The sequence below is a fragment of the Phalacrocorax carbo genome, chromosome 7, assembly GCF_963921805.1.
Source record: "Phalacrocorax carbo chromosome 7, bPhaCar2.1, whole genome shotgun sequence".
Taxonomy (NCBI): Eukaryota; Metazoa; Chordata; class Aves; order Suliformes; family Phalacrocoracidae; genus Phalacrocorax; species Phalacrocorax carbo.
In genome coordinates, this window is record NC_087519.1 from 47,223,151 (window position 1) to 47,234,444 (window position 11,294).

An 11,294-nucleotide genomic window follows, 5' to 3' on the forward strand; every position below is an offset into this window, starting at 1 on the left:
ATTTATGGTGCAAAAATGCTTCCTCAGCCTTTTTTCATCTGTTTACAGAAATTAAACATGTCTTAAGGAGATTATAAATAAGTCAAATGATATTTGTGTGAGACAGGAAGAATACAGGACGCGGAGAGCTTTGTAATAACACATCCCTTAACCCCAGAAAGTGATTTAAAAAATGTTTGCATGCCTTTGTATGACAGATCTTTCATAATAGGTTGCTAATTCATGTTGGAGGCAAAGCAGAAGATTTTTCTTTCAGAGAATGGATAATAGTCTAATGACAGTGAAGTAAATTTAATCATGTTAAATGTGGTTCCTGCTTCTTTGCAATTTTGTCATATTTTGAAGCATCTTCACTGAAGACAGTAATAACTTAGAAGAACTGAAGTCTGAAAGCTAATCGTTGTTTCACGTGTTTTACTATCCAGAGTGTTCAGTGGACTTGATTGATCTGGGCAATGCAAAAAGGTGAGGCCACAAGCACAAGAATTTTATAGCACCTATAAAGTACTGTATACAGTTTTTGCTCAATTTTATGCTGTTAAACTAAGCATTTGGTATCATATGGCACTTTAAGTACTTTGATTTACGCTAAGACAGAAATTGCATCTGTAATAAAGATTCCAAAGTATGAGTTTAAGAGCAATCTACTGTATTTATTTGTGATATAAACACTCACCTGCAAGGCATTTGAGAACCATCTTAGACTCTCTCACACTGCGCATTACAGCCATTAAACTTCAGGCACGGCAAGGTCATATCCAAGGTGAAGGTGGAAGTGACTGGGAAGAAAGGGGTGGTATGGCAAATATTTTGAAATAGCAAATGGAAAAATATTCTTTTTCTCCTGTTAAATACTCCAGATACATGAGTATAATTTCCTACTCTACTATAAAGGGTCCTGTGTTATACCAAATGAGATAAAGTACAAATCCAGTCTTGTTTAATACGAAATATTTAAGCATGTAGCCATGAAACTAACATGAAAAACCCACTGACACCTTTGAAAATAAACATAAAAAATTGCCTGTGTTTCAGGTTTATGAAAACTCCCTTGAGGATGAATGAAAGCACAGAAACCCTTTCTTGTACAGGAACCTGCCATAGCTGTGTTCCATGGGAAGAATCCTCCCACCATTACATTTGCTATTTGGTATTGAATTTATCATGCTCAGTGGAACCTGCTTAAGTGTAACATAAAGTAATAATTTTTAAATTACTTCAGTAGCTTTTTAAATAGCTTAATCCTTCCATCTTTTGTATGACAGTAATATAGTGTGGGAGAGTGGCAATAATGTAATTGATAGTATTAGGCTTCACTGGCAGATTGGGACGTTAACACTCACACATTTATTTCTTACGAAATCATAGAATAAGTGAATTCAGATGGATCTCTGGTCTCCCAGGAGCAGGCAGAAGAGAGGACAAGAAAAGCAAGACACATTATCAAATCATGAATTTGAAGTTTTCAGGGTAACACAGCTCATTTGGGTCATAGCTTAAATAAAAAAGACAAATCCAGGATTCTTTAGTATCAATAAAATCAGAGAGATATTATTAAACAGTATTCATCCTTCGAGGTGGTATGTGCTGAATTAGCCTTGTCTCACTGTTTTTACAGGAAAAGGAAGGAGATGCTGTTTTTATGTTTGTCACATATTGATACAAAAGTGGCGCACGGAATTTCTTACAGTAAGGAAGACTGAGACTGTAATGCTACAGAGAGTTAAATAAACTAAAATGGGACAAGAAGATGGGAAAACAGTGCTTAAAATCCTACTGCTAAGTCTGCAGAGAATCAAGATAATACTCTTTCCTGAGTATTTATTTTTCCAGGAATCCTTTTGTCATTGCACTTGGCAGAGATAATCTGCCACAGTTGTCAGAAGCTTTCGAAAATACTTTTGCAGAGTGCATTTTTTTGGTCTGTAGCGTACAAAACACTGCAACAAAAGTACCCAGGATGAAATCCTGATCTACAAGTCAGCTTGAAAGATTGCAGGATTTTTTGTGCTAGTTAACTGATTAATTGAAGTCAGCTAAACAAGAGCTTTGGTGAGAACATCCCCAGAGCCTCTGAAAGCTGTTCACTTCCATTCTTCCCATTGCCATACACAGCTGAATCTGGCCATAACATTATCATCTTAAATCACAAATTGCAGTTAAATATGTTTACTTGCTATGTGGTTTTGCCTATTACTTTGATTATGGGGCTAGAAAGCCTTTTTGAGACTCAGGACATAAGGACATAAGATCTGTTTTACTAGGTCTTTAAACATCCTCACGATAAAATTGATCAAAAGTTACATGAGATGTTCTGTGGGATCCTTTTGTCAAAGTGCTGACATCGTGTCACTGCCCATACGAGTTACATCTCAGATTAATTTGAAATTGATATGAAAGCGTTGTAGCTTGTGCTGCTCAAGACAATGACAAAGCATTAATATGAGCGTGTGCCGGTTACCTCTCTTTCAGCTTGAACTGCCGCTTCTCTATATTTACCTGTGCCTTCTGAACTGACATTTAAAAATAGCTACAGGGTTGTGCTGGTTTCGCCTGGGATAGGGTTGGTTTTCTTCACAGTATCTAGTATGGGGCTCTGTTTTGCATTTGTGCTAAAAACAGTGTTGATAACGCAGAGATGGTTTAGCTGTTGCCACGTAGTGCTTACACTGGTCAAGGACTTTTTCAGCTCCCCATCCTCTGCTGGGTGCACTAGAAGCTGGGAGGGGACACAGCCCGGGCAGCTGACCCCAAACGACCCAAGGGATGTTCCGTACCATATGACATCATGTTCAGCATATAAAGCTGGGAGAAGAAGAAGGAAGGGGGGATGTTTGGAGTGATGGCGTTTGTCTTCCCACGTTGCCATTACATATGACGGAGCCCTGATTTACTGGGAACGACAGAACACCTGCCTGCCCATGGGGAGCAGTGAATGAATTCCTTGTTTTGCTTTACTTGCACACGTTGCTTTTGCTTCACCTATTGAACTTCATCTCAACCCAGGAGCTTTCTCACTTTCACTTTACTGCTCCTCTCCCCCATCCCAGCAGGGGGAGTGAGCAAGCGGCTGTTGTGGTGCTTGGTTGCCCGATGGGGTTAAACCACAACAAGGGAAAAGGGCAGTATCTTTTTTGTTGTAGTATTCTGGCACTACATTTTTGTTAAGTTTAACTTTGCTGGGTACAGCAGCCTGGAATTGGTGCCTATCATTTTATGGAGTAGGCTGTGCAGGTCATTTCTTGTTGGTGACGGTTATCTTCCTTGGCCCACAATATGATGTCTCAGGAATTCCTGTGGTTAAGATTATGCTTGAAATGGAGCAGGAGGGTCTTGAGGAAGAAGCTGTGAGCCACAGACAAGTCAGTTCTGTTGACTCTGGCTCTGTGTCTCATGATCTGACTGGGCTGGGACTCCCTTTCCCCTCACTGATGATGGATCCAGCTGTCTCCTGAGGGATCTCAGCATTTTCTTTCTGAGAATGACGGTGGGAGGGTAGTTTGGGGACTCTGGCCTTTTGCAACAGCCATATTTGTGTTCTGGAGGGAAACCAGAGTGTGTGCATGAATAAAAACCATTTTCTGTGGATCAGAGAGACCTAGGAAAGTGCTGGGTGGCATGACAACTGTCTCCTGGAATAATTGGGCTAGTTAGCTAGGAAAAAGACTACATTTTTTTCTGTACACAGGATTTCACTCTGCTCTCCAAAGTTATCCCTTTTATCTGTGTATATAAACTATCTCCCTTTACTTATGTCCCCTGTGAGACTCCAGGTGATCTGCATAGCCACGCATTACATTTGAGCTGCCTCAAGCGGCAAGGAAACCCTCAAGTTTATTGCACAGGTGCTTTCGCAAGAAAGATTTGCCATTCAAGACCATGTTTATAAGAGCAACTATAGTAAGCTGAAAGAGCTGCTCTGATTTCAAGGAACCTAGACTAGTTTAGGGTGTGGGATATCTGGAAAGCAAAGGACACATAGTGAACAATCCAGGCTCAGACTGTGTGGACTTAATCTGCCTGGGAACAAGAAGGCCTCAGGGATGTTGCAAGTTAAAACCGATGTATGTAGCTATTATTAGCAGATGTGATTTTGTAGTTCCCAAGACTTACAAAGGGGCATGGTACAAACTGACTGTGGGAACGTGTGGGATGGCATTACGCCTTCCTGATAAGCTGCAAATTCCAAGATTGGCCACAGGTGCTACTCTGTCAACAGGGGCCACATCCCGTACCACCGGCGGGAGTGTCTCGTTACAGCGTAGCAAAACCAGGCGGGAGTTGCCGATGCTGCTAGTAGCTATCGTTGGGATAAAGCCCAAGGCCGTGCTGACCAACTTAAGAATAGGCTTGTGTATAATAAACAGTAGAGGCTTGTGTGTGATAAGGTGGTTGCAGAGCTCTATTAACTGTGCTGTGTCTGTAATAAACTGGCATTTGCTTGATCATATTGGTCGTGTGCTGCGTCCGTGACTTCCACGTCAGCAAGTGGCGCCCAAACAGGGACCCCCGGATCGGAGCTGGATTTTCCGACGGAGCCGAAGACGGAGGGTGTGGAAGCCGGCCACAGGTGAGTGCTGCCCCGGCATTCGGGAAGACGCTAGCACAAAAGATTAGAACTCGCCCTGTTCAGGCAGGCGGCTGGGTTGGAGATGGGGCCCACCATGACAGAAGAAGAGTCAGCAGTGGTTAAGCTCCTCCAACATATCCTCTCAATGAGAGGGCTGAGTTATGACTCGTCTACCCTGAAGGCTTTGCTATCCTGGGCAAAGGGAAAAGACTTGATCCCCACAGCTGGAGCCGCCTTTGATGTATCAATATGGGGAAAAATAGGGGCAGAGCTGTGGGAAGAAATAAGTAAGGGATCCAGGGAGGTGAGCAAATTCCCCACCGTGTGGAGGTTGATTAATGAAACATTGAAAAGCATGAGGGATGAACGGCAAGCTGTGGTGTCTGCATTTGCGGCTCTGACTCCAGCCGACGGGCCCGCCTCTGCAACCGGCATGCTGTTCTCGGGTCCAGCGATCCCTGCCGCAACCCCGGCTCGCGCTGCGGGGGGGGGTCCGAATCTCAACAGAAACTGTAGCCACAGCTCACGCTGCCACATATGTACCAGTGCCAGAGGGAAAAGCTGCAGAAGATTTTCTACCACCACCAGATGCAATGCAGTTAGACATTCCTCCGATTTGTGACGATGCCGATCCACCGTCCCGACCCTCTTCACCAGCGCCGACCACTTCAGTTTACCCTCCCTTGCCACCTTCTTCTCCACCGTCACGTTGCGAAGAGGAGGAGGGGAGAGCAAGCGGTTTGGGGGATGCACAATTGCGGGAATTGGTAAAAAGGCTGGAAACTTTAGAGGCTCGCCTAGGGGTGCCGCCGGAAGAGTTACCAGCTCCTCTGTCTGTGCCATGCCCCGGACCATCAGGGTCTAACCCATTCATCCCAAATGAAACACCGGGTGGGACCAGTGCTCCTGTACCAATGCTGGCGCCACCAGCGTCGGCGGTATTTGGGCAAGGGTTGTTGACGGGGGGGTGAGAGACCCATCCATGTGATGGAAAGGGGTGATTCGAGATGCCATGATAGAAGGGCAGTTTTTGCCACTGGCGTTTTCAGTTATAGCAGATAATAATGGGAGAGGGGTGTGGGAAGTGTTGGATTGGAAAATGTTGAAGGAGGCCAAAAATGCTGTTACTCAATATGGGTTAAAATCACCATATACTCAGTCTGTGTTACAATACATTTTTTCCTCACAGTTATTAACTCCTTATGACTCTAGGATGATTGTCCGGTTGCTGTTGCCACCCTCGCAGCAGCTACAATTTTTCCAACATTGGCAGACTGCCTGCGATAGGGCAGCTTCGATACCTCGACAGCAGGGTGATCCTCTGTTTGGTGTACAGGCTCAGATGCTAATAGGAGCAGGGCCTTTTACACGACCTGATTGGCAAGCGCAATTCGCTACCGAGGTGTTGCAACTGAGCCAAGAGTTAGCTTATAGAGCTCTTACTAACGTGCATGATGAGAATACCAGACCTGCCTTTACCACAGTAAAGCAGGGACCCACAGAGTCGTATGGGAAGTTTATCGATCGCTTGCGTGCTGCAATTATGGCTCACCCAGATATGGATGAGAGCATGAAAGCAAAATTCCTAGATATGCTTGCTTTTGATAATGCTAATGAAAAGACTAAAAGAGCACTCAGCACGCTGCCGCGGGGATCTAACACAGGGCAGTTGTTAGAGGCTGCTGAGCGAATGTCAGAACAAGAAAAGGCTACCATTATGGCCGCAGCTGTGGGTGCAGCAGTTAAGCCATTGATCTCAAGAAACCAGGGAGGAAAACGGGACAAAAAGTGCTTTAACTGCAGAAAGCTAGGTCATGGTAGGAAAGAATGTAGGAGTCTAGTTGGCACTGAGGGGTGAGGAAAAAAGTGGTGTACAAATTGCAAGAAAGGCACCCATGACACTCAGGAATGTCGGAGATAGGGAAACAAGGCACAGAGCGCGCCACACCCGCGTGTGACAACACAAGTGCAGGGTGCTTGGACCACTGCGCCGCTGCCACAATCGGCAGCGCCAGAGTGGACCTGGCAACAGCAGTAGACGTGACTTTAACAATGTCAGGGGTTCAACTGATTGATTCAGACCAACACGGACTGCTAGGGCATGGGCTAAGTGCATTGCTTATAGGCCGTTCCTCGATGTCTCAAAAAGGTATATTTATAGTACCAGGGCTTATTGATGCAGATTACTGCAGAACCATATAAATTATGGTATACACCCTAACGCCACCGCTCACCATACCAGCACAATCAAAAATAGCTCAATTAATATCATTTCACGCCTGTGTTCCTAAAGCACAATCGGTCGTGCATGGCCTTGGAGGTTTTGGGTCCACCGGTGTGCCAAATGTGTTATTAGCGATCGATATCACCAGGGGAAAACCAGAAGAAAAGGTGACAATTACGCACCAAAACGGGCAATCCTGCGTGCTGTCGATGCTAACTGGCACAGGTGCAGATGTAACCATCATCCCCGCAACAAAGTGGCCCTACAACTGGCCACTGGTACCGGCAGCTACCAATGTAGTGGGGGTTGGAGGGGCACAATGCACAATGATCAGTAAATCTCCAGTGTCATTTAGCTTTGAGGACGGTATGACAGTTACCACAAGGCCATATGTAATGCACCTGCCTGTAGCTCTTGTAGGTCGAGACATACTGTCCCAAATGGGAGCCCAGCTTGTAACCCAGCATTTTTAGGAGCGGCCATGGTTAAGCAGCCCATTTTAAAACTCACCTGGACCATGACGCCGCCAGTGTGGGTAGACCAGTGGCCGCTAAAACCGGAGAGGCTGCAAATTTTACAGGACTTAGTAAACGAACGATTAGAAGCAGGTCATATCGTGCCTTCTACAAGCCCTTGGAACACTCCCGTTTTTACCATTCCGAAAAAATCCGGCAGATGGCGACTACTGCGCGATTTACGGGCGGTAAACGCTGTTATGCAGGACATGGGGTCACTACAGCCAGGATTACCTTCCCCTGTAATGACCCCTGAGAACTGGGATTTGCTTATCATTGACTTAAAAGATTGTTTCTTTACTATTCCCTTGCATCCGGACGATGAAGAGAAATTTGCATTTACGGTACCGACAATTAACAAACAAGAGCCGGCGAAAAGGTATCAATGGGTGGCGTTACCTCAGGGCATAAAGAACTCACCTACATTGTGTCAAAATTTTGTAGCATGGGCTCTACAGCCATTCCGAAAGCAACACCCATCCTTACTAATTTTTCACTATGTGGATGACATATTGATTGCCGGTGAAAAGATGCATTCGGAACGAATATTACAAAAGTTAGTAGAAACCTTAGAGCCAAAAGGACTTAAAACAGCCCCAGAAAAGGTGCAGCGCTAAGGTCCATGGCAGTATTTGGGCTGGACCGTTACCGGAAGTGCAGTCCGACCACAGAAAATCGAACTTAAAACAGACATTAAGACCCTCTCAGATGTTCAAAAATTGATGGGAGACATTCAGTGGGTAACAGCTGTTAGTGGAATCACTAATGATCATTTAGTTCCTTTAATGCCCCTCTTAGGACCCATGACCAAAGCCAACGAGTGACGAAGTCTATCAGTAGAACAGAAACAGGCATTAGATCAGATTGTGGAAAAAATTCTAACAGCTACTGTACAGAGAAAAATTGCTACTTTGCCTTTGCAGTTTTTGATTGTTAATTCGTCACCCAAACGAAAGCATTTAGTAGGACTCATAATGCAATTAGACGAACAGCACATCAACATTCTGGAATGGGTATTTTTATCTTATCAACCCAAAAATACAGTTTGTACATGGGTCGAGCTGTTAGCTAACATAATTATTAAAGGCAGAAGAAGGATTTGGGAGTTATCAGGACAAGAGCCCGCAACGATATTTATGCCTATAGCACAGAGCTATTTGGACTGGCTCTTAGCAACCTCAGAGACAATCCAAATTGCTCTTGCCGAGTATCCAGGTACAGTTACTAATAATTATCCATCAGCTAAAATTTTATCACTGTTGCAAAACCAGGAATTTGAGGAAATCCCTCGCAGGTCAGAAGTACAAGTGGAAGGACTCACAGTATTCACCGATGCTGGAAGGAAATCAAAACGAGCTGCTATTGCTTGGCACAGCAACAACCAGTGGCATCATCAGCTTCTTACAGGGAACGCCACAGACTCTTTGCAGACACTCGAACTGAGAGCAGTCTTGTGGGTTTTTCAACGCTGGCCTGATGACCCTTTAAATGTAGTCTTGGACTCACTCTATGTGGTGGGAACAGTACAGCGCTCAGAACGCGCTATGATCAAAACTCTAAAAAATAACACCTTGTATATGTTATTGATGCAGCTTTTGTTTTTGTTGAATCAACGCAGAAAACCCTATTTTGTGACACACATTCGCAGCCATCAGTTTAATCAAGGCTTGTTTATCAGAAATAACGTAGCAGGCAAGCTAGTCGCTACCGCTTGGAAAAATCACAATGTCAACCTGTTTGAGCAGGCCCGTTTGTCTCATGAATTTTTACATCAATCTGCAAAGGTGTGAGCAAAACAGTTTAACTTAAAGCTGTCAGATGCCGGAGGCATTGTGCAGTCGTGTCCAGCTTGCCAAAAACTGGGATTTGGTCTGGGTCTTGGGGTAAATCCTCGGGGCTTAGGAGCCTTGCAGTTATGGCAAATGGACGTCACTCATATTACAGAATTTGGACGTCAAAAATATGTGCATGTCAGTATTGATACTTATTCCCATGCATTGTGGGCCACTGCTCAAACAGGAGAATCAGCCGAACATGTTGTGAAGCATATGCATGCGGCCATTGCTGCTTTAGGAACTCCTCAGGAAATAAAAACAGATAATGGCCCTGCATATATTTCACAAACATTCGAACGCTTTTGCCAATTGTGGGGCATTCGCAGAGTAACTGGCATACCCCACTCCCCTACAGGACAGGCCATTGTGGAACGTGCTCATGCTACCTTGAAATTGCTGTTGCAAAAACAAAAAGGGGGAGAACTGGCTCCTTCTGAACATCTTGCAAAAGCGATTTATGTTCTAAACTATTTGAGGTTAACAGGAGACCGTGACTCTCCTGCAATTGTAATTCACCATCTGTCATTGCAATCTGGACTACAAAAAGCTGACTTGGTAAAAGTGCAGTATTGAGATTTAAAAACTGGGGAATGGAAGGGTCCCGCAGAAGTAAAAATGGCTGGTCGAGGTTATGTTTGTGTTTTGACAGACGAAGGTCCACGGTGGGTGCCTAGCCGCTGGGTGAAACCATGGAGAGAAGATCCAGGACAGCAACAGTCGTTGCCCTGATACATTTCCTCCTATCATCCTCTCCATTGTTGATCTCGGCCACTTGTGGATTTCGGTACAACCATGCCAGAATGTCTGGGTGACGCTTGCAAATAAAACGGGACAGAGTACAAATATTCGGAAGGATGTAATTCGGATTTAGATTTCTGGCGAGCAGGTAAGACAATCATAGTCGCATTTTTAGCCCCAGGTGTAGCTGCAGCACAGAGGCTTGCCATGCTTAACAAACTAGGATACTGGCTAGCGAATCAGAGCAATGCCACAACATTAGCACTTAGTGGGCTTTTAACTGAGGTAGATTCCGTACGGCATGCGACTTTACAAAATCGTGCAGCCTTAGATTTCTTGTTATTAGCCCAAGGTCATGGGTGTGAGGAGTTAGAAGGTATGTGTTGTATGAGCCTTACAGATAACTCCAATTCAATTTACCAGCAACTAGATCGACTTAAGAAACTAACCAATGAGTTAAAAGATAGCTCTCTAGGCCTTGATTCATGGTTAACTGGGTTAGGTATCTCAGGATGGGTAAGAGATTTAATTACCCACGGGCTTGTGTTATTATTAGGATTATTATTAACCGTGCTAATATTAGGATGTGTCTTTAAGTGTTTCATGAAAGCAGTAGAGCGCATGATGACTGGAGTCTGGATTGTTCAAAAACAAAAAGGGGGATTTGTGGGATATCTGGAAAGCAAAGGACACATAGTGAACAATCCAGGCTCAGACTGTGTGGACTTAATCTGCCTGGGAACAAGAAGGCCTCAGGGATGTTGCAAGTTAAAACCGATGTATGTAGCTATTATTAGCAGATGTGATTTTGTAGTTCCCAAGACTTACAAAGGGGCATGGTACAAACTGACTGTGGGAACGTGTGGGATGGCATTACGCCTTCCTGATAAGCTGCAGATTCCAAGATTGGCCACAGGTGCTACTCTGTCAACAGGGGCCACATCCCGTACCACCGGCGGGAGTGTCTCGTTACAGCGTAGCAAAACCAGGCGGGAGTTGCCGATGCTGCTAGTAGCTATCGTTGGGATAAAGTCCAAGGCCGTGCTGACCAACTAAGAATAGGCTTGTGTATAATAAACAGTAGAGGCTTGTGTGTGATAAGGTGGTTGCAGAGTTATATTAACTGTGCTGTGTCTGTAATAAACTGGCATTTGCTTGATCATATTGGTCGTGTGCTGTGTCCGTGACTTCCGCGTCAGCATTAGGGCAGTTGAAAATTTGACCCCATAGTTTCATAACATAGTTCTCCTTTGACAGGCCTGTTAAAAGACACATATTGAGCAAAAAGCAAGCATTTTATGCCCAATATTAGTTCACAGCAGATGCACTGACAGTACATGACGCTAACGTGTTTTGAAACTTGTTTTGATTTTCTTGAATGGTTAGTGGCCAAATTAATACCAGAGTAGCTG